Source organism: Herpailurus yagouaroundi, unplaced genomic scaffold (genome assembly GCF_014898765.1).
Source record: "Herpailurus yagouaroundi ecotype Mexico unplaced genomic scaffold, PumYag 203, whole genome shotgun sequence".
NCBI classification, from domain to species: domain Eukaryota; kingdom Metazoa; phylum Chordata; class Mammalia; order Carnivora; family Felidae; genus Herpailurus; species Herpailurus yagouaroundi.
Window position 1 is genome coordinate 9,418,671 of NW_024412434.1, and position 24,604 is coordinate 9,443,274.

Here is a 24,604-nt window from a genome sequence, read left to right on the forward strand (position 1 = left end):
AAAAGAAAGGAATCTAAGGATGACTCCTAGTTTAAATTTTTTTTCTAAGTATGCCAGTAGATCATAGTACACGTGTGGGAGTGTATCAAGAGTACTGGTTGTTAAGTATGAGACACTAATTAGACAACCAAATAGGCCAGATGGTCATTCTGGAGCTTAGGAAAGAGTCAGAGTTTGGAGATCAACGTTTAGGAGTCATCACAGAAGAGATTAGCACGATCTCACAGAAATACAATGTGAGGGACATATGTGATTTAAAAATTTTCTAATAGCCACATTAGAAAAACTATGAAGAAACAGTTTGAAATTGGTTTTGATAACCCAGTGCATCCAAAATATAATTATTATAATAAACAACCAGCATAGTTAATTAAAGGGATATTTTACTTTTTTTTTTTTTTTTTTGTACTAAGTCTTTGGAATCTGACATATTTTATACTTAACAGCACATCTTGGTTGGGACATGGATAGTGAAAAATGAGCAAATTAATGGGTATGAAATCCTCTGGTGTGAAAGGAAGTTGAAATTGAGATCCTAGAGTAAGTAAACTGTAGAGATGTGTGTTTAGAATGTGGGATTTTTGAAATTGGTGTAATTACTAGTGATGACCATGGGAGTTTTTGACTGTGATGAAGAAAAAATGGAAGAAAAAATTGTTTCAGTTCAGGAGGTCAAGTGAGAGGCAAGGGTTTTTGGTGGATTATCTGAGTGTTATGTTGACATCACTAAGAATAAGAATAGGAATAGTGATGAATTAGTGAGCTAGGTGTTAGAGTCCCTCCAGTGATGCGGATGTTGGTAGATGACAGTTATAAGGAGATTACTTCCTTAGAGACCTCTTCCCTGTCCCTCCAGGTCATTTTATACCCTGTTAGATGCTCCCATAGAATCCTATGTATTTCCTCTGTAACACTCATTACACCTGTTTGACACTTGATGCCAGTCTCCGAGACGGCAGGAACAGGTTTGTCTTGTTTATTTCTGTATTTTTTTTTTAATTTTTTTTTCAACGTTTATTTATTTTTGGGACAGAGAGAGACAGAGCATGAGACAGAGCATGAACGGGGGAGGGTCAGAGAGAGAGAGGGGGAGACACAGAATCGGAAACAGGCTCCAGGCTCTGAGCCATCAGCCCAGAGCCCGACGCGGGGCTCGAACTCACGGACCGCGAGATCGTGACCTGGCTGAAGTCGGACGCTTAACCGACTGCGCCACCCAGGCGCCCCTTTATTTCTGTATTTTTAGAGCCTGCTCAATACCTGGCACATAAGTTCTTAGAAGTTTACATAAAGTGTAAAAGAGTCATCTGAATTAGTTGTATTGTCACCAGCCTTTAACTCTCTTTTATCTTCTGTAAAAGGACCAGTTTGAAGTACGCAGTGTCCAGAGTGACAACTCTTTATTTTTACTTAAAATTTTTTTTAAAGTTTTTATTTTAATTCTAGTTAATATACAGTGTTAAAGTAGTTTTAGGTGTACAATATAGTGATTCAGTAATTCCATGCATCACCTGGTGCCCATCATAAGTACACTCCTTAATCCCCAGATTGACAATTTTAATGGTTTTTAGTAAAATTTGTTCCTCTGTGTGTGATTTCTAGCCCTACAGTTCCGGTGCTTTTCATTAGTTTTTCTGAGTTCTTCAGTTTTTTCCAAAAAAAAAAAAAAAAAAAAAAAGATCTCTGATTTACTTACACCTGTTCCTTCCATTTCCTTGTTAGCAGATGTTTAAATGTTTTCTTTGTTACAATTACGCTGTCAAGAAACTTTAATACATAGGTTTTTCAGGAAATGATTCAATTCCAGTTGTTATGAACTATGATTCCCCTTAAACATTCTTAAAACCTTTTTGTTAAAATCAGTTTTTCCAAGTCTTATTGAGAGAGGAAATGTAGGTGAGCATATGTTAGAATCTTTATCTCTTGAGCAGTTTTCTGCTCGTCCATAGTAGTGAAGCGTATGGTCTCAGGACTCCTTTAACTCTTCAAGTATTGAAGACCTCAGAGAACTTTTTTTTTTTTTTTTGGTGGGTTATATCTTTCAATATTTACTGCATTAATAATTAGATAAAGTTTAAAGCATGTTATTAATTCTGTAAACATAACATTTAATGGATTTGTTGCTAATGTAAATGGTATATTTTTTGAAAAATGATAGTCTTCCAAAACAAAACAAAAAAATGTTTAATGGAAGAATGGCACTGTTTTTACATTGTTGCAAATCTGTTTAGTGACTGGCTAATAGCTAAATTTTCATCTATTTCTGCATTCAACCTGTTATTTTATTTTGGTTGAAGTGTATGAGAAAATCTATCTTCATGCACTTGTGTAGTTAGAAGGAGGAGTTGGATTTGGGAGGAGTATTTTGATTATATAATTGTGGATAATTTTTCTTTGTACTTCATGAAAACTCGTTGCATAATAGTTTCTTAAAGGTTGGTTGCAGTGTGGACTCTGAAACCATTATCAGTGAACATTTTATACTCCATTACATTAGAAATTGTTGCATAGGTCATTTGGAAAAGTAGTGAAAAGCTTTCAAGCTCAGGTTGATGGATACAGATTTTCAACAATTATAATTTTTGCTTGAGAGCTTGCATTTTGCATTGGCAACAGATATTAACAATTATTTTCCTTGAAGTGATAGGCTTATCTTAATCATAGTCTGTCAGTTGTTTTTTGAAGTAGCAGTGAGCTTGTTTTTAAAGTCGTTTTTTGAAGTTCCACTGAAAAGTGGCTTTTTTCAGCTTGATGATAAATTCCATGAGTACTTTTTCCTAAAAGTAACCATCATACTTAGAATGCAGTAGAAGTATTTTTTGTTTACTTCCATTTTGTCACATAAAAGTCATCTTAAGGATCAACATTTAATAAAATTAGTGTTTTTTCCTATTTCTTCAAGAACATTTTTAAATGAAGTCCCCCCCGCCCCTCCCCCGTTTGCAGTATAGAGCACAACAGCTGTTAGTAGAGTTGGTGAAACTGACGTGATTCATGCTAGGAGGCTCGTGGTTTCTCACCTTTGCTTTTTCACCATCATTGCAAATGTAAACACAGAAAAGAAGGCAAATAGCGTTAGTATCGTGAAAATACTTTTGACCTTGGGGCGCCTGGGTGGCCCAGTTGGTTAAGCGTCCGACTTCAGCCAGGTCAGATCTTGCGGTCCGCGAGTTCGAGTCCCGCGTCGGGCTCTGGGCTGATGGCTCAGAGCCTGGAGCCTGTTTCCGATTCTGTGTCTCCCTCTCTCTCTCTGCCCCTCCCCCGTTCATGCTCTGTCTCTCTCTGTCCCCAAAATAAATAAATGTTGAAAAAAAATTAAAAAAAAAAAAAAGAAAATACTTTTGACCTTGTGAACCTCCTGAAAGAGTTTTAGGTACTTTCAGAGGTCTGCAGACCACATTTCGAGAAACTTGGTATAGATGATTGGTTTAGTATAATAGACTTAATGTCTTCCTTCTGTGGTAATAATGGGCATCTGAATTTTAGGTATGACTGTATAGCAGTACATATATATTGGGCATCTCTGACTAAAGTAGCTTGAGTAATACCTCATAAAAAACTTAAAGTTCCTTATGTAGGAATTCTCTTAGCATATACTATGTTAATTATTTGGATAGTTTTTATATTCTGGGTCTTATTTGTCTGTTTATTTTACCTCTCAGTAGCATTAATTTTGAAATACTTAAAAAAGTTTCATATATCTGTTTTCTCCAAATTTCAACAATGCTAAAAATTTTGGAATATGTATGTAATAGGAACTTGTTCAAATTATATGATTTTTATGAAAGAGTATGAAATACTAATTTTAAAATGATAAAAAGATGCTCCCACCCAGCCTGGTGTATCAAAGAAATAATGTTAGAGTTGAGATCTAAAGAGTGAGTGAATGTTAGCCAAAAAGTTTTGAGAGAAGGAAAAACAATGTGCTTACCGGAGGGAACAGAAATAAATAAATAAATAAATAAAATAAACAAACAAACAAACAAACATACACACATTTATGTTTTTATATATGTGCCAAAAGGTGAGTGAGCACAGAGTGATTTTGAACGATACAGACCTGTGTGTGCTTTAGAGTACAGTGAGCAAAGAGTTGGTCTTTTTTATTTTTATTTTTTTATTTTTTTAAACATTTTTTAATGTTTATTTATTATTGAGAGACAGAGAGAGACAGAGCACTAGAGGGGGAGGGGCAGAGAGAGAGGGAGACACAGAATCTGAAGCAGGCTCCAGGCTCTGAGCTGTCAGCACAGAGCCTGACACGGGGCTCGAACTCACAAACTGTGAGATCATGACCTGAGCTGAAGTCGGACGCTTAACTGACTGAGCCACCCAGGTGCCCCGAGTTGGTCTTTTTTATGAGGCTGATGAGAAGATATTGAAAGTTTTAAGCAATGGGTTGATGTTATCATTTTTTACTTTTAAAAACGATTACTCATGTTGAGAGTGGAGAACAGATTGGAAGGAGGCTTGTGTATGGATTGGAAGGAGCCCAAGAAGAGATTGGGGGGAGGCTAGTTTAGAGTTGATGGTATTAAGTGGTAGTGAATTATCTAAAATCTCTAGTGCCTAGAATCAGTGTGGTAGGCTTGATTACTTATTTTTCTTTTCTAGAAAAAGGAGTGTTTGAGGCTATAGGGATGTGCTAGAAGTAGTTCAACAAATAGTTATTTGATATTCAACAGATACTTACTGTCTTTATGAAAGGCTATGATAAGTACTGTGATGTCATGTTGTGATGTCTATTATATGTGATATAGTTATGTAAAAATCATTGAGTAATAGAAGATTAAATAGATTAAATAGAAGCCTTAAATTTAGAGAGGATAAAATTGATCTTTAGTACTTAAATTTAAATGAGGAAATATTCTGTATGGAAGAAAATAATTGTTATTTTGGAAGAGTTTTCAATTTTAATTTTGGCAATCACTCAGAATTTTGCTTGTGGTTAGAAAAAATGTCAAGCAGTGTTTTTTTTTTTAATATTGAATACGTTCTTATAAAAGATGCAAATAATACTGTTGTATTAAAGGCAAAACTTATAAATCCCCTTTCTTATTCTACCCATGTTCCTACTCATTCCTTCTCCAAACTGTTGTCAAGTTTGTTTTGTATCCTTCCAAAGGATGAGGTAGTTGAGGAAGAGTCATCTGGCATTGGTGCAGGATGGATTAGTGAAGAGACAGACTGGATGCCACAAGACTAGAGGACTTGTATTTGTCCAGATGTAAAGAATATTTCTTGAATTGAGATAGCTGCAGTTGAGATTGAAAAGGAAGAAATAAATGCAAGCATCAGGAAGCCTTGATTAAGGAGAGATATGGGTAGATAGGGAAGGGGAGAACTCAAAGATGACTTATTTTTACCTGTAGCCATTCTCCTCCAGTATAAAGCGAATACGCCTACAGAAGGTAATTTGCAGTCATAGAAGTGAATCTATAGACCTTCTCTTTTCAACCGTTAGTACACAGTTGGTTTAGACACTTCCCAGGTTTTACTCCTCCACAGCTAAATTGATTGACAGAGCAGTGGGTTGGAGAATAGGAATAAGGCTTGACTGTTAGCTGTCTGTGTGGGCAGAAGCTAGGAGAGGGAGGAAAGAGGAAAGGGACTCCAAGGTCTCTGGCTGTATAGAATGATAGCAGGAGGTTGTGGTGCAGATTTTTCCTTCTGATGTTAATTTTGATGTTCTGTCATAATCTTCTGTATTATAGATGTTGACATTTTTAGACACTTAGAATCTTTTTATAAGCACTTTCAAAACACGTGTGGACTTACATGTTTGAGAATTGTCCCTTTAAAAAAGAAAATTTTGAGAGAGACTTCTGAGGAACAGTGCAGTGTTTAGGGGTTTTAGGGAAGACTTCTCATAAAGACTAAGTTTAACTAAGTCATGAGTTTAAAGAATTAAGGGGCAGGGGAGGTTGGGAGGCAAGGGAGGTGTAGGTAGTAGGAACAGTGTGTGTACAAGGCATGTTTGAGAGAGCTACAAGTAGTTTGCAAAATTTTGATGGTGTCTGATGTGTAGGGGAGGGTAGTTGAGGAGATGAGATCTCAGTCAGAAAACAGCCAGACCACTGTCATTAAACTGTAGATAACCAGTTCAGTGTTTCCCACATTTGAAAACAGAGAAACTATGTTTTAAATTTAATACTGGTAAGATGAAATTGTGCTTTTGCTATGTCCTGATATGTGTTCTGTTCCTTTGTGTAGACACCTTTGACATAGTCAACAGAAACCAATGAATAAGTAAGTAAATGCAGGAAAATTGATTGATAGGTCTAAATAAATCATTTATTTGTGAACTGCTTGCATTAGTGGATTTATTATGTTAGTGTTTATTAATATCTTGTGGAATATAGAGCCAGTTATCTCCAGTTCAGTTGTGCTTTTCTTCCACTCATCCTTGTTCCTCCCTCCCCCCCACCCCCAACCACCCAAAGCAAACACACCAAAAAAGAAAAGGAAGAAAGGCAGCATGGTGCTGTCTGTACCATGGTGAAAATCCTGGTACTCTCTGGGTTTTTGTTTTGTTTTGCTTGGTTTTATTTTTATTTTTATTTTTTAATGCTTATTTATTTTTGAGAGAGAGACAGAGTGTGAATGGGGGAGGGGCAGAGAGAGGGAGATAGAGAATCTGAAACAGGCTCCAGGCTCTGAGCTGTCAGCACACAGCCCAATGCAGGGCTTGAACTTGGCACCGGCAAGATCATGACCTGAGCTGAAGTTGGTTGCTTAACTGACTGAGCCACCCAGGTGGCCCTGCTTTGATTTTTAAAAACTGTTTATTTATTTTGAGAGAGAGCATGCAAGCAGGGGAGGGAGAGAGAGAGAGGGAATCCCAGGCAGTCTCTGTGCTGCCAGCGCAGAGCCTTTCATGGGCCTCAATCCCACGAAGTGAGATCACAACCTTAGCCGAAATCGAGTGGCACCCTCAACCAGCTGAGCCATCCAGGTGCCCCTGTTTTGCTTTGATTTTGAGTGAAGAGATGAGATGACTTAAGGTGAGAGGAGGAGTAAATATTTACATCACTGAGAAGAATTGCAATAAAATGTTACTTTTACAGTTAGAAGTCCTAGAAAAAATTTGCTTCCACCAAGATGTTTTGACTTCATGAACAGTATAAATCGTATAATGATCTTGTTTTTTTAATCTTTGTGGCTTCATGGTGATCAAAGCCAAACTATGGTTCCAATTTATTAATTAGTACTGTGTGGTCTCTGTGATCTGTGTATTAATGTCCTTCCTTTATATTAGTGGGTATCCTGACTTTGTTCTGTGTATTTTGCTGTTTTATACACATTATTTGTTTTGATACAATAATAGCTAATGACTTTACCCCAGACCAATGAAATTATAATCTTTTTTTTTATTTAAATGCATTTTATTTTTAAACAACCTACATGACATGTTTTCTTAAAAAAAATATGAAATGCTTCACGAATTTGTGTGTCATCCTTGTGCAGGGCCATGCTAATCTCTGTATCGTTCCGATTTTAGTATATGTGCTGCCGAAGCAAGCATGAAATTATAATCTTTTAAGGGGGGAAATGAGGATGATCAAGTTCAGGCCTCAGGATTAAAAAAAAACTCATCAGGAGGTGTTGCTATCCTCCTGGGGTTGAGAATCACTCATTCTAGAGCAGGATGTTTTCAGCAAAGGGCAGGATAGTAATTATTTTAGGCATTGCAGGCTGTATTATCTGTCATAACTATTTAACTTTGCCTTTGTAGTAAGAAAGACATAGATATGTAAATTAATAGATATGACTGTGTTCTAATAAAACTTTGCAAAAACAGGAGCAAATATCTATTTATTAAAAAAATTTTTTTTAATTTATCTGTTTTGAGAGAGAGAGAGTGAGCAGGGGAGGGACAGAAAGGGAGAGAGAGAATCCCAAATAAGCTCCACACTGTCAGCTCGTAGCCTGACGCAGAGCTCAAACTCACAAACTATGAGATCATGACCTGAGCCGAAACCAAAAGTTGGACGCTTAACTGACTGAGCCACCCAGGCGCCCCCAGGAGCAAGTATTTAGCCTGAGGGTCAGAGTTTATAGAGGCCTCTTCTACAGCCTGAACTTTAGTTGCTGTGCTATACTGCTGATGGACCAAAACTGTTTGAAGTAACATACTGACGGAAATGGATTTCTTTATTTCTTTTTTAAATAGACGACTTTAGAGTAGTTTTAAGTTCACAGCAAAACTGAGTGGAAGGTACAGAGATTTCCCATATGCTTTCTACCCCTACACATGCATAACCTCCCGCATTATCAACATCCCTCACCAGGATGGTTTGTTTGTTACAGTTGATGAAACTGCATTGGTTCATCATTATCACCCGGAGTCTGTAATTTACTAGTTTCCATAGTTTAGGGTTAACTCTTGGTGTTGTACTTTCTCTAGGTTTTGACAAATACATGATGACAGCTGTCCACCATTATAGCATCATACACAGTAGTTCCATTGCCTTAAAAATCCTCTGTGCTTCACCTATTCATGCTCTATTCTAACCCCAGGCAGTCAGTGATTCTTTTTACTGTCACCATAGGTCTGCTTTTTCAAGAAGATCATATAGTGGTTAGAATCATATGGTATATAGCCTCTTCAGATTGGCTTCTTTCACACAGTAATATGCGTTTAAAGTTTCTCCATGTCCTTTCCTATCTTGATAGCTCATTTGGTTTTAGCTCTGAATAATACTGCATTGTTTGAATGTACTGCTTTACTTATCCATTCACCCACTGAAGGACGTCTTGGTTGCTTCCAAGTTTTGGAAGTTATGGGTAAAAGTTGCTATAAACATTTTTGTGCAGGTTTTTATGTGTACATAAGTTTTCAGTTCAAAAGTGGCTGTACCATTTTGCATTCCCACCAATGATGAATGAAATTTCAAGTTGCTCCATATCTTTATCAGCATTTGATGTTGTCAGTGTTCTGGATTTTGGCCATTCTAATATTTAGTCATAGCTTGTTTTAATTTGCATTCCCCGTGAAATGTGATGTGGAACATATTTTCATAGGCTTATTTTCTTTGTGTCTTCTTTGATGATGGTGGTAAGGTCTTTAGTCCATTTTTAATTGGATTGTTTGTTTTCTTATTGTTGAATTTTAAGAGTTCTTCGTACTTTGTGGATAATCATTGTTATCAAGTATGTTTTGCAAGTATTTTCTTCCATTCTGTGTCTTGTCTTGTCTTGACAGTGTCTTGTGGGCAGAAATATTTAATTTAATTTTTAAGAAATTTTTAATTTTAATGAAGTCTAGCTTGTTAATTCTTTTATAGATTATGTCTTTAATGTTGTATCTAAAAAGTCATTGCTATTGGACACCTGGGTGGCTCAGTCAGTTAAGCGTCTGACTCTTGGTTTCAGGTCAGGTCATGATCTCGTGGTTTGTGAGATCAGGCCCTGCTTGGGGCTTTGCACTCACAGCACAGCACAGAGCCAGCTTGGGATTTGTTCTCTGCCTCTCTCCCCCTCGCCTCTCTTTTCTCAAAATAAATAAGTAAAACTTGGAAAAAAAAAAAGTCATTTCCAAACCCAAGGTCATTTAGATTTTCTTCTCTGTTATCTTCTAGGAGTTTTACAGTTTTGGGTTTTACATTTAAGTAGGACTGTGATAAATTTATTTTTAAGTTTATTAATTTTTGAGAGAGAGCACAAGAGTGGGAGAGGGGTGGGGGGAGTTACAGAGAATCCAAAGTGGGCTCACGCTGTTAGCACAGAGTCCTGCGTGGGGCTTGAATCCACAAACTGTGAGATCGTGACCCAAGCTGAAGTCGGAGGCTTAACCTGCTGAACCACTCAGGCGATCCAGGAGTGTGATAAATTGTTGTGAAGGGTATCAGGTCTTTGTTTAGATTCATTTTTTTGCGCATGGATGTCCATCTGTTCCAGTACCATTTTTTGAAAAGATTTTCTTGCTTCGTTGTATTGTCTTTGCTCCCTTATCAAAGATCAATTGACTAATTATATGGGCCTATTTATGGACTCTATTTTGTTCTTTTGATCTGTATTTTTGTTCTGCCAGTGTCATACTGTTTTGACTACTGTAGCTTTATAGTAAGTCTTGAAGTTGGATAGTGTCAGTTCTCCAATTTTGTTCTCAAAATTATGTGTTGACTATTCTGAGTCTTTTGTCTCTCCATCTAAAATTTATTAAAAATTTTCCAGGTTCATTGAGATATAATTGACATGCAACATTGTGTAAATTTGAGGTGTACAACATGGTGAGTTGATACAAGTATACATTACAAAGTGATTACCATAATAGGGTTAGTTAACACCTCCGTCATCTCACATATTTACTACTTTGTTTTGTGGTAAGAGCCTTTATGATCTACTCTCAGCAACTTTTCAGGTATATGGTACAGTATTGTTAAATCACTGTTGTTACCATGCTGTACCTTAGATTCCCAGGACTTACTCATCTCATAACTGGAAGTTTGTACCCTTCATCAGCATCTCCCCATTTCTCCCATCACCACCCTTGGCAACTGCCATAAACTCTCTGTTTCTTTGAGTTTGGCTTTTTTTGATTCTACTTTGTCACAAATGGCAGGATTTCCTATTTTTCATGGCTGAAAATATTTCTCTGTGGGTGTTTGTATGTGCTACATCTTTATTCATCTGTAGATGGACACTTTAGTTTGTTTCTATACCTTGGCTATTAGGAATAATACTGTAGTGAATATAGGAGTGCAAGTATCTCTTCAAGATCCTGGTTTCATTTCCTTTGGAAATGTATCTAAAAATGGGATTTCTGGATCATATAGTAGTTCTGTTTTTATTTTTTTCAGGAACTCCTTACTGTCTTTTTTTTTTTTTTTTTTTTTAAATTTTTTTTTTTAAATTTTTTTTTTTTTTTGGGAGAGAGAGACAGAGCATGAACGGGGGAGGGGCAGAGAGAGAGGGAGACACAGAATCCGAAACAGGCTCCAGGCTCTGAGCCATCAGCCCAGAGCCCGACGCGGGGCTCGAACTCACGGACCGCGAGATCATGACCTGGCTGAAGTCGGACGCCCAACCGACTGCGCCACCCAGGCGCCCCTCCTTACTGTCTTCCATGTGACTGCACCAGTTTACAACCCACCCACTAAGCACAAGGTTTCCCTTTCCTCCACATCCTCACCAACACTTGTTATGTCTTTTCTTTTTGATGATAGCCATCCTGACAGATGTGAAGTGATATCTCATTATAGTTTTGATTTGCATTTTTATTTCTTAAGGTATTCCCTGCCTTTTTTGTTCTTTTTTTTTTTTTTTAAAGAAAATTTTGTTTTAAGCAAGCTCTATGCCTGGTGTGGGACTTGAACTCATGACCAATAAAATGTCACAAACAGACTCTGAGATCAAGTCTCATGCTCTTCTGACTGAGGTAGCCAGGCACCCCCGACTTGCATTTTTCTGGTGATTAGTGATGTTGAGCATCTTTTCATGTACCTGTTGGCCATTTGTATGTCTTCTTTGGGAAGCTCTTCAGGTCCTCTCTGTTATTTATTCATTTATTTGCTTGTATGCTTGCTTGCTGTTGAGTTGTAGGAGTTCCATATATATACACATATATATATGTATTAAAAATTTTTTTTAATGTTTATTTATTTTTGAGAGAGAGAGAGAGAGAGAGAGCGCGAACATAAGCAGGGGAGTGGTAAAACAGACGGAGAGACAGAATCCGAAGCAGGCTCCAGTCTCTGAGCTATCAGCACGGAGCCTGGTGAGGGTGGGGAGGAGGCTTGAGATCATGACCTGAGCTGAGGCCTGACGCTTAACCACCTGAGCCCCACGGGGCCGACTCTTGATTTTAGCTCAGTTCATGATCTCATGGTTTGTGAGTTCAAGCCCCACATTTGGCTGTGTGCTGACAGTGCAGAGCCTGCTTGGAATTCTCTCTCCTGCCTCTCACTGCTCCTTTCCTACCTGCATGTGCTCTCTCTCTCAAAATAAATAAGTAAGTAAATTAAAAAAAAGATTATCTCCTTCAGCCCCTCTCCTCTGCTCACACATGCTCTCTCGCAAAATTAAAAAAAAAAAAAAGTTTTCTGCCTTCCTAATTTAGGACATTTCTTCTTGTAGAACTATAGTAGTCACAAATTGTTTATTTTTATGCTATCCTAGAGTTACATTGGCTTTTTCTCTGTTCTCCAGTGACTGGATTCCTGTTTTCTACTTCACAGATTCTTTCTTCTGATTGATCCATGTTTCTGTTGATTGTTTCCACTGCATTTTCTATTTTATTCATTGTATTCTTTAGCTTTGGAATTTCTGTTTATTTGTTTTGATTTGTCTCCGCTAAACTTCTCATTTTGTTTGTATATTTTTGCTGATTTTGTTAAATTATCTTTGTTTTCTTGTAGCTCATTGAACTTCCTGGAACAGCTATTTTGAATTATTTTTTTTTTTTTTAAGTTTATTTATTTACCTTGAGAGAGAAAGAGAGTGAGCATGAGTTGGAGGTGGTGCATTGAGGAAGGGAGAGAGAGAGAATCCCAAGCAGGCTCCTCACTATCAGTACAGAGCCCATCATGGGGCTCGAACCCACGAACTGCAAGATCATGATCTGAGCTGAGGAGTCGGAAGCTTAACTGACTGAGTCACCCAGGTGCCCCTATTTTGAATTCTTTATCTGGTAAATCATAGAACTTAATATCTTGGGGGTTGTTTACTAGAAAATTATTGTGAGCCTTTGATGGTATCTTTTCCTTGAATTTTCATGTTCCTTGAATTCTTGTGTTGTCTTCACATTTCAAATAGCAGTCACCTCCTCTTGTCTTTACTGATTGACTTCAGGACAGAACTGTCTTCTGTCAGCTCTGCTGGGAATTCTGAGACCTTTACCAATATGCTGCGGCTATGCCTGCTCTAAATTTGCCTCTCTTTGTGGCAGAATTCTTAAGCTTCTGTGTTCGTTTTTGATTCTACAAAGTGCCATGCTAGGTACTGAAGGCCTCCTTGGCTTTCCCATAGGTGGTGCTTACACGCTCATGTTAATGATGTATCGCAGGCCTGGTGATTTGGGCTGATTTCCTGTGTGTGCTCACCAGCCTTCTGGAAAAGCTCACTTTCACCATTGTCAGGTATGCTTACAGAGAGCCAGTTATGAGGTGGGGGTGTGTGTGGGTCAGGCATGTGGGGCACCAGTGATGCCTGTGGGCCAGTTTGGCATTGTGTCCCCAGTAGCTCAAGGTTGGGCCTTCTGTTCTGAGATCTGGCTGCTGGTCTGCTAGCTGCCCACTACCCCCCTAGTTATGCAGCTCATGGCTTAGTTTTCTGGGTGGGGCAAGAAAGAAATTGGCTTCTTTGGCAGTGTCACACATCTGGGGAAGTCAGGTACTCGCTCATACACTCTTAAGTTGACTGCAGAGGAGAAATCGTTGCCTGAGAAGGGCTCTCTTGGCACTGAGCTGTGCTGGAGCTGTCTTGGAGGAAGGGTAACATGGGTAAAGTCAAACTATTCCTCTTCTCTTAGATTTTTTTTTTTCCCCCAGTGGTGTACAGGATCTTTTCTAATGGACTCTTGGACTTCCACAAAGGTTCTCTCATCTGTGAGCGATTGTCTAAATTCGTGCTCTTCAAGGGCTCATAGACCAGTTCTGAGAAGCTGGAGTTGGCATCGGCCACTTTAGGGTCCACATCCAGGACCATTTGTCTGTATGTCTGTTACCTGATGCCTGGGTGGGTGAGGGTCCTTCCAGGTCTCTTGGCATATGGCACTAGTGTCTGAACCAGAGCCAAATGGGGCTGTAAATAAGTCACTCTTCTGTTAAGGAGCTGCTTCTGAGTCTGTAGCCAAGACATTCAAGTCAGCTGCCTGGGTGCTGGCCTGTCTTCTTAGAACAGCTCTCCTCACTCTTGGACTGCACTAGGGTTTTACAGTCTCTTCTCTGGATCTCATAGCTCCCACAAAGGCACTTTTGTTTGTAGATGGATGCTAGATTGTTGTGACTGAAGGTGGATATGTTGGGGAATATCTTTTTTGGCTGTCTTGCTGATATCACCTTTCCATGTAAACTTTAGAATCTGTCAGTAGTCACAAAATAACTTGCTAAGATTTTGATTGGTATTGCATTGAATAGGTCAAGTTGGGAATAAATGACATCTTGGCAATACTGAGTCTCCTTCATGATCATGAAATATCTCCATTTTTTAGTTCTTAGATTTTTTACATCAGAGTTTTATAGTTTTCTCCATATTAGATCTTGAACATATTTTGTTACGTAGCTTTCTTTTTAATGCTATTGTATCCTCTTAATTGGCATTTAGAGTTCTAATTGGTTAAATTATTTGGTTTGGATTCAGCATGTGGTAATTTATTAATAAAGTATTTCTTCCTCTTTTGTCTTTTTCTATTTTATAATGGCCTTTTTCTATTTTATAATGTTGAATAGAACATCCCTCTGTTCATATCTCAGATTTTTTGGAATAGCTACACGAATGATTCTACATCTGTTTTTTTTTTTGGCATGGCTGTAACTTAGAAAATTCAGTTGATTTCAGTAAAGATTTATTAATTGATTCTTATACTTGTATAGATCTCATACTTTTATATTACAGATTAAGAAATCCCAGTAAATATAGGTTGTTAGATAGTGTCATACTGGTCCTGATTTTTGGTTTGGAAAATGTGGTTAATGAATGACTAGGATGGAGACGGCCAAGACTGATTCTGTGAGACTATTGTAAGCTGGTATAAGTGAGCAAATAGGCAGAGTCAATGGTAGGACAAGGTACTTTTGTTGGTATTTATAGAACCTTTTTTTTTTTTTTTTAAAGAAGAAGTACTTTGTTAAGTACGAGTCAGTTAATTAAGGGTGGTACTGATTGTGACAGTATTAACTACCACCTTACCTAGTAGTTGGCAAAACGATGCATTATAGTCCTGAAGTAATTCCCTAACAGAGTCACATTTGAGTATGAATTGAAGATGTGAATTTGTTACTTTAGCCCAGTGAGGAATAACTTAGAAAAGTGTAAAATGTTTAATTTTTGTTTCTCTTATTTATAGAACCTCTATACACAGCATTGTTCTGTAGATCAAAAACATTCTCAGCTACCCTAAGAAAGCCAATTTTCTCACTGTATTCTCTTTCAGTTAATTAGAATTCATTTGGTATATAAATTAGTTAATGATGACTTGGAGTGGTTTATCTTAGAGGAACTACGTTAGTAGTTTCACTCTGACACATTAGACTTGTATTTTATTCACTGTTAGAATTATAGAATTATAGACTGGGAGGCAGGTGGTATAGTGGAAGACCATGACTTTTGGAGACATAGTGGTTCTGTTTCTTCCTAGCAGTGGTACTTTGGGCAGATTGCTTAACATCACTAAGTTTCTTTTTCCTCATTGTAAGTTACTGTAAGTGGGATATTTAACATAAAAATTCCTTTCTTGTGTGTGGTACAGAGTATTAATACAATAGAATTCCTGTCTCGATTCTTGTCTTCTCTTCATTTTCCCAATCTGCTTTATAAAACTGCAGCTGAAGTGCTCTTTCTAAAACCAAAAACTAGTTCATGCCTTTTCTTCTTGAAAATCCTTCAGTGGATCCCTTAGCCTCAGGATGAATTCCAAATTCCTCAAGGGCCTGTAGGTTTTTTCTAGTCTTGTGGTTTATTTCCCCATTGGGCCTGCATTATAGTCCTTAAGTAATTTCCTAACAGAGTCACATTTATTTGAGTATGAATACTGAAGCTTGCTCACTTCCAAGCTAATGTTCTTGTTGCTTGTTACATTCTGCTTTGAACTCTGTCTTTTGCTCTTTGCCCTTCTTTCTGACCCTCAAGCTGCTTCGCTTGTTCAGAACATTAGGTTAAATAAAATTTCAGTCCCTTAAGTACATATGAGAAGAGTGAGAGATGTGTAAAGACCATTGGACTAAGATGCAGACCTGGGTTCTAGTCCTAGCTCCTCCATTTACTAGTTAGAGGATCTTTGGACAAATTAATATCTCTGAGCTTTATGTAGTGTCCTTATCTTTGAAACCAGGGAGTCTGCTTAGTTTATTGTGTGAAAATGCTTTGGAGCATAAATATATAGCTGTTAATAGTATTATTGTCAAGAGTATAAGTTGGGAGCTCCTGGGGTGGCTCATTTGGTTAAGTGTCCAACTCATGATTTTGGCTCAGGTTATGATCTTCATGGGTTTGTGCCCAGTGTCTGGCTCTGTGTTGATAGTGTGGAGCCTGCTTGGGATTCTCTCTCTCCCCCTTCTCTCTCTGCCTCTCTCCAGCTTTTGCACATGCTCTCCCCTTCTTTCTCTCAAAATAAATAAACTTAAAAAAAGTCTATTTTGGGTATTTGTAAGATAGCTCTGTTTTCTGATATTTGAGGAATTGGATTATGGGCCCTTACCCCAAATTTATATGTTGAAGCCCCAACCCTCACCCTGCTTGTGACTGTATTGGAGATAGGGCCTTCAAGGAGGTGATTAGGATTAAATGAGATCATAGGGTGTAGCTCTGATAGAACTGGGTTCCTTTTATTTTTATTTTTATTTTTTTTAATTTTTTTTTTTAACGTTTATTTATTTTTGAGAGAGAGAGAGAGACAGAGCATGAATGGGGGAGGGTCAGAGAGAGGGAGACACAGAATCTGAAGCAGGCTCCAGGCTCTGAGCTGTCAGCACAGAGCCTGATGCAGAGCTCGAACTCACAAACCATGAGATCATGACCTGAGCTGAAGTCGACCGCTTAACCGACTAAGCCACCCAGGTGCCCCTGAACTGGGTTCCTTTTAAAAGAGGAAGAGACACCAGAGATCAGTCTCTTTCCACCATGTGAGGACATAATGAAAAATTGGTCCTCTGTAAGCCAGGAAGAATTCTCTCACCAGAAACAGAAGGCTGATCTTGGATTTTCTAGCCTCTAGAGCTGTAAGAAAATGAATTCCTGTTGTTGAAGCCATTCAACATTTTGTTATGGCAGCCTGAGCAGACTGATACATATTAAAATATGATTGCCTTGTGGGAAGGGCAAACTAGACTGATTTCTCAGATAACATTTAATGAGTAACACAATCAGCCATAAATTAGTGGACTAGTTTAGAAAATGACTTTGGTAACTTGGGAGTTACCCTAATAGATTTTTTGTCTATATAACTAGGAGTATTAAAGTTGTTACTTTCAAGTTTAACCAAAACCTGTTTTGGGAACTTACTCTGCCCCTCTCGCATATAAAAATTAAATCTTTAAGGATGCATTTGGCTGTAGGTAATGAACAACTCAGGCTTAAACAATGTGGAACATTTATTATTTTATATCACAAGAAATTCGAAGGTAGGATTGTCCCAGTAGTATCAAGGATTCAAGTTCTTTCTGTTCTCCTATTTGGTGGGGTGGTAGTGAGGTATTATTAGCATTAGTTTTAGTTTCCTGCTGTTTGCAAGCTGGTTGCAGTAAAAATGTTACATGGCTATTATAGAACATTTGGAAATTCCACAAAAGAATAAAGATGAAAGGACAAATCGTTTATAATCCAACTGTTAACATGATGATGTATCCCCTCTCAATATCTGGTGGGTTAGTTTGTATAGGTATTTAATTATACCAAGCAAAATTAGGTCACACTATATACACAGATACATATTCTGTTTTTTTTCCATTAAGATTATATAAGAAAAATTCTCTAAGTAAAAATAATAATTTCTTTCTGATTATTGAAGTAATGATCATTGAAAAAATTGGATACAGAAAAAAATACAAAGAATATTAAAAATCACCCATATCTCCTTACTGAAGGATAACTACTAACATATTGATATATTAATATATTGGTATATTGTTGAGTGTGTATAAATATACACATTTCTTTAAAAAAAAAACAGGTACATAATTATTTGTTACTAGCTTTTTACCAAATATACACCTTTTCTTGTGGTTCATACCCCAGCATCTTTGCTTCTTCACTCTTAACCTGTACCTGTGGTCTCATGAGGAGTTTCAGTTGATTTAAGAAGAAGAATCTTTTTTTTTTTTTTTTTTTTTGCAAAATAATAAATTTATTACATATGACTGGCAGATAGCTGTTGCTGATATATTATTCTCCCAATGTTCATGAAACATTTCAAAGTAAAATATAATTAAAAAAAATTTTTTTAACATTTATTTATTATTGAGAGACAGAGAGAGACAGAGCATGAGCATGGAGGGACAGAGAGAGGGGGAGACACAGAATCTGGAACAGGCTCCAGGCTCTGAACTATCAGCATAGAGCCTGACATGGGGCTCGAACTCACAAACCGTGAGATCATGACCTGAGCCAAAGTCGGATGCTTAACCGACTGAGTCACCCAGGCGCCCCTCAAAGTAAGAAATAATTTTATACACCACACAATCACGGGGGTCCTTGAGGATCTCCAAACATTTTTTGAACTAGTTGACTTTCAATTGCGAGACCTGGTCCCAGCCCTGAAGCTTCAGGAGGTTAAGTGTGCCACCCAAGGTGGCTGGAATTTTCCCAGCTATAAGGACAAGATTCTACTTCAGAGATGAAGGGAGGGGAGTTCCCAAAAGGGACCAATAAAACCCCTGAAGCAGAAACAAGAGGAGACAAGGGTAGAGGGGGACTGCGGTTGAATCAGAGGACCTCTGGGGTGAAGGTGAAGAGCCCTCTCCAGGACCAGCATTCCTGGGTGCTCACCTGTGTCATCCCTCCTGCCCCAACAGAGGAAGGACTGCCCTACAACAGCAGTAGGTAGATCTGAAGGACTGCCCTACCAACAGCAGTAGGTAGATCTGATGCCCTACAACAGCAGTAGGTAGATCTGATGGTAGATCTAGTAGTTTGCGGAACCTGAAGAGGGGGCCCAGCAGGACCCTCAAATGGATTCTGGAGTATCCAGGATGTCAGGATGTACATGCCCTTGGTTAATGAGAAGTCCTTGCCAATAGTCCCAGGTCCTGGAAGGCATCAGTCAGGTTGTTGCAAGGATAGCCCTTGACTAAGACCAGTGGGCCTGCACAACCACACTGGAGTTGGTCACATGAGCTCCATAGTGACCAGCCCAGAACTGCGTGTCCTGGCCCCAGTGTTCGAAGGACACAAAGTGGATGCCCATCTTGATGTTAGAGAACATGTGGGTGACCTGAAAGCAGACATTGTTGTTCCACTGCTGGATGGGAACAGGCATAGCAGAGAATTTATGTAGGACAGTCTGGTTGGCATTTAGAAGTTGGACACGGAGTCAGTACATACAGCCACTGTCGTGTCAGGCTCCCCACCTGAAGGAAGACACGAAGCAGGTCTGTGAGGGAGTCCCAGGCACCGTTGACCTGTTTACCTCCACCACCCAGCTGTTCCCACTGTGCTGCACCATCCATTTCCAGAGGCCTTCTGTTCTGAAGAAGAAAAATCTTGAGCTGAATTTACAGATGGTTTTACATCATATGCTGGTACCACCTGAAGATGGATATTTATGACACTGTAGCCACACTCAGGGGTGACCCAGAAGGGGAGTGGTGAAGGGAAATTCTCCTGATGAATGGAACTTTGAGCAATGCAATGGAACTTTTTGCTTGGAAAGAGATGGTTAGAGATGTAGATCCACTCTGACTCATGGCAGTAGCAATTGTTGGGCTTATTCATTATGGACCTGGAAAGAACATAATTGGAAGTATGCGGAATAGGTATATAGATATGCTTCTCAGTGGATATCAGGTAATATTTGTGTTCATTGTGAATGCCCATCAAAGAGTAACCTCAACAGAGAAGGATCTCTGTAATCAAGTGGACAAGGTGTAACCTCTGGATTCTAGTCTCTTTCCCCAGCCACCTTTATCCTTGCTCAGTGGGCTTATGAAAATGATGTCAGGGTGGCAGGCTGGAGATTGTGTATATGCTTAGCAATATGGACTTCCATTCACCAAGACCAACCTGGCTGCCACTGCTGCTGAATGACCAGCTTGCCAGTTGGAGAGAGCTGACACTGAATCCCTGAGATAGCACCATTCCTCTGGTATTTCTTATCACTTACTTTTGACCAGTCAACTCATTTTATAGCAGGTGAAATGTGGCATTGGGCTCATGCTTATGGAATTATGATCTTACCATGTTCTCCACTACCTTGAAACAGCTGAATTGATACAACAGTGCAATGTTCTTTGAAAACTCACTTCACCAGCTGGTGGCAGTTCTTTGCAGTTCTGGGGTAATGTTCTCTAAGATGTGGTTCCAGTCTCTGAATCAGCCACCAGTGTGTGGTGGTATTTCTTTGGTAGCCAGAGGTTCATAGTTAGAGAATCAAGAGGTTGACATAAAGTGAATGAAGTCCTCTCACTATTACCCCTAGCAAAATTTTTGCTTCCTTTCTCAGAACTCGGGGGTATACTAGTTTAGAGTTCTTATTCCCAAAGAGAGGAATGCTTTTACTGGGAAAAGCAGTATTGGTCCTGTTGAACTAGAAGTTGAACACCTGGCCACTTCAGCTTTTTCATGCCAGTGAATTGATAGGCAAAGCAAAAGATTACTGGATTGGTTAGGGTGATTGAGCCTGACTCCCAAGTGGAAATTGAGTTGCTGCTACACAGTGAGGGTGAAGAGGACTATGTGAGGAATGCAGTAGATCATCTGGAGTGCCTCTTAGTACTTCCGTGACCTATGATAAAAGTTAACAGAATATGAAAGCAATTGAATACAGGCAGGGCTGTTAATGGCAATGGTTTGAGTCACCAGCCAAGGAGCAACAACCAGATGAGATGATTGCTGAGGATAAATGGCATATGTAGTAGACAGTAGAAGAAAATTATAAATGCCAGCTATGACCTCATGATCAGTTACAGAATGAAAACTCTAGTATTTATGAATATTTGTTCTATCTATACCTTAATATTTGTGTATATATAGTCGATTCTTTTTCTCCTCTCTCCCCAGTTCTCCTGTATTTAACTTAAGGTGTGTTAGCCTAAGTTAATACTAGGTTATACTTACTTAATGCGAAGTTAAATACCAAGTTAATACTAGGTTCTTAGTTAATGCTAAGTTAAATACTAGGTTAAGTGGTTAACCTAGTATTTGAGTATTTAAGTTATAAGATATCAAAGGGGAAGTACAACGAAGCCAGCTACAAAAGGAATCAACATTACTCAAAGAGAAAGTAGACTTTGTATTCTCTTTTAGGAAGATAGCATCTTTTTGATTGTATGCGGATGGTTGTATTATGTTAGACTGAAGCATGTTTTTGCTATTGTCTTTATTTAGGATTTAAATACAGTGAAAGAGGTTGGTACACATACCATATTGATAGAGGGTACTGTGGTGGTTTGTGCTATGTCAGTTTACTTAAGCTGGTTCTATAGATGATTCCTTCCGTGTATGGTTGTGGGTTAGAATTGGCCAGAAGAGAATTTATGTAAACAGCATTCATTAACTTCTAAAGGTTTCTCTGGTTAGATGTATTAAGAGGCACAGAGGTGTTGGTGGGTTCCAGCTTGACCTTGGTCTCCTTTGTTCTGCATCTGCCTCTTTTTCCTGGTTACTGACAGTTTGGTCAACAGTGGCTTCAGGCCCCTCACCCGATACGAGACCTACAGAAGCATAGCTTCCCAGATCTCCCCAGGAGCATTTCTTTTGCAGTCCCATTTCTGCAGCTGGGTGTGGTTGGCTTCTCAAATTGATGACTCTATGATCCTCCCACTTGCCTTGTGTACTATCTCAGCCTCCCCAACTATCCCTATAAATTGTATAAAAATTCTATAATTAATTTCTTTTTTTAAGTTTATTTATTTATTTTGAGAGAGAGAGAGAGCACGTGCGTGAGAGCACACAAGCAGGGGAGGGGAAAAGAGAGAATCCCAAGCCAGCTCCATCCTGGACAGCATGAACTTGTGAGATCTTGACCCAAGCTGAAATCAAGAGTTGTATGCGTACCCAACTGAGCCACCCAAGGCACCCCTGTAATTAATTTCTTATTCTCTAAGTCTTAGTGGCCCTGCTTCCCAGTTTGAATCCTGTCTTAATACACACTACTTGTTGGTAAGTATGTATCACTTTTATTGACTACATGGCATTCTAGTATATGAATTTTTTTTTAATCACTTGTCATTGGCCATTTAGATTATTTCTATTTTTTCTTTTTTCACTGTTATAAACAAAGGTGGTGTGGACATCCTTGAACATACGGGTTTTTTGTTTTGGCATTTGACCTTGTTTTAAATTTCTTTTTTGTTTATTTTTGAGAGACAGAGCACGAGTCGGGGAAGGGCAGAGAGAGGGAGACAGGGGATCCAAAGTGGGCAGCAGAGACCTCAGTGTGGGGCCTGAACCCATGAACTGTGAGATCATGACCTGAGCTGAAGTCAAACAGTTAACTGACTAAGCCACACAGGAGCCTCATTGGCACTTGACCTTTTATTTCTTTTGGGTAAATTTCTGGAAGTGAAAAATATATGCATTTTATTTATATTTTTATTTTATTTTTAAATTAGGCTTCACGCCCAGTGAGGAGCCCAACGTAGGGCTTGAATTCACAACCCCGAGATTAAGACCTGAGTTGAGATCAAGAGTCTTGAGCCACCTAGGTGCCCCAAGAATATATGCATTTTAGAGAAATGTTATACTTGTCTAATTGCACCCTCTAGCAGTATGTGAAAGTACTTGCCCAGCCTACAGTCTTGATCATGATGGCTCTTTGAGTTTCTTTTTTTTCGTTTTTATTTAAATTTAAATTTTATTTAAATTCCAGTTAGCAGTTGGATGGGATTTTGCTTGGGATTCTCTCTCTCCTCTCTCTCTGCCCCTCCCCCATGCACCCTTGCTGTCTCTCTCTCAAAATTAATAAACATTGAAAACAATTCCAGAGGTTCCTGAGTGGCTCAGTCAGTTAAGCATTCGACTTTGGCTCAGGTCATGATCTCACGGTTTGTGAGTTAAAGCCTCGTGTTGGGCTCTTTGCTGACAGCTCGGGGCCTGGGGCCTGCTTCTGATTCTGTGTCTCTCTCTCTTCTCCTCCCCCACCTCCGCACTCTGTCTTTCTCTCAAAAATAAACATTAAAAAAAAATCTGGTTGGTTAACGTACAATGTAATCTTAGTTTCAGGTGTACAATATAGTGATTCAGCACTTCCATACAACACCCGGTGCTCATCACAAATTCACTCCTTAATCTCCATCACCTATTTAACCCATCCCCCCCACTCACCTCCCCTCTCATTTCAGTTCTTTTAAGAAGAAAGATCATGTGAGAAGATAATTAGTTAACATGGAAGGAGTTAGTGGAAGGAGGCTAGTGTCTCAGACTAAGTATGAAATATATTCTGTCAATAATACTTTAATTATGTGTAACTAATTCTGTGTTTAAATGTAGTTGCTCTTTTAGGGGCGCCTGGGTGGCTCATTCGGCCAAGTGTCCCAACGTCAGCTCAGGTCATGATCTCACGGCTTGTGAGTTAAGCCCCATGTTGGGTTCTGTGCTGACAACACAGAGCCTGGAGCCTGCTTCGGATTCTGTGTGTGTGTCTCTCTCTGTCCTTCCCTCGCTTGTGCTCTCTCTGTCTCGGTCTCTCAAAACTAAATAAATGTTAAAAAAGGTTTTTTTTAAAATGTAGTTGCTTTTGGGGTGCCTGGGTGGCTCAGTCGGTTAAGCGTCCAACTTCAGCTCAGGTCACAATCTCGCGGTCCATGAGTTTGAGCCCCGCGTCGGGCTCTGGGCTGATGGCTCAGAGCCTGGAACCTGCTTCCGACTCTGTGTCTCCCTCTTTCTCTGCGCCTTCCCCGTTCATGCTTGTCTCTCTCTGTCTCAAAAATAAATAAACGTTAAAAAAAAAAATTTAAAATGTAGTTGCTTTTTTGCAAGCTGGGTTTTTACAGGTTTTGCATTAAGTCTGTTTTTTAAAATACAAGTTTTGTAGTATATATAGGAATTAGTCTGGGATAAATGTCACTGACTTAGGCTGTAATTATGGCAAAACTTAAAATTTCAGAGTCTGAATATTTAGTATTGGAAATGCCCTGGGGATATAAATTAACTTGTGAAGGTTTAAAAACAATCTTTTTTTTTTTTTCCTCTAAGTTTGTTTATTTTGAGAGAAGGAGAGGGAGCTAGTGCACCAGTGCATGTGGGAGAGAGGCAGAGAGAGAGGGAGGATAGAGAATCTTAAGCAGGTTCTATGCTCAGTGGGGAGCCCCATGTGGGGCTCGATCTCACGAACTGTGAGATCATGACCTGAGCCAAAATCATAAGTCAAACTCTCAAATGATTAAGCCACCCAAGCGCCCCTAAAAATATATTCTATATTATTAGGGTTGAATTTTGAATTTTATATAGAGTATACTAGCTGTTGATTGTATTACCTCTTCTATTAAAGACGAGTGTGCCACAACTTTCATTCCTTGACCATCAGAACTGTGTGATAGGCACAGAGATTTCCTCTAGATTTTGCTGGAAGCTCATAGGACTGTTAGCAGTTGCTTCAGTGGGAGGTGGTAGGAGGATCTGTGCTAAGGCTTACAATAGCTAGATTTCAACCTGAATTGTTAGGCAAACAGTTTGTTCTTTTTGCTGGATATTTGCCATAACCTGGTAGAGTTTGTTTTATTTAGTTTTCACTTTTGTTACAATGGGAACTGTGTTGGAGAAAATTATATCCTTTCAACGCTAGCTGGGTATT

General features: G+C 38.9%; 1 protein-coding gene, 1 long non-coding RNA gene and 1 other non-coding gene across 18 annotated transcripts in view; 2 read left to right on the forward strand and 1 right to left on the reverse strand.

Moving 5' to 3' along the window:
* ABI1 (abl interactor 1) overlaps positions 1-24,604 on the forward strand; it is a 147,150-nt gene that overhangs the window by 32,201 nt on the left and 90,345 nt on the right. The window lies entirely within an intron of this gene.
* On the reverse strand, positions 7,423-7,525 carry LOC121014928 (U6 spliceosomal RNA). The gene has a single exon (XR_005783517.1). It is a non-coding gene; the product is annotated as a U6 spliceosomal RNA (small nuclear RNA).
* LOC121014692 (uncharacterized) lies at positions 18,270-21,028 on the forward strand. Its single transcript, XR_005783372.1, has 2 exons — positions 18,270-18,696; positions 18,761-21,028. It is a non-coding gene; the product is annotated as an uncharacterized LOC121014692 (long non-coding RNA).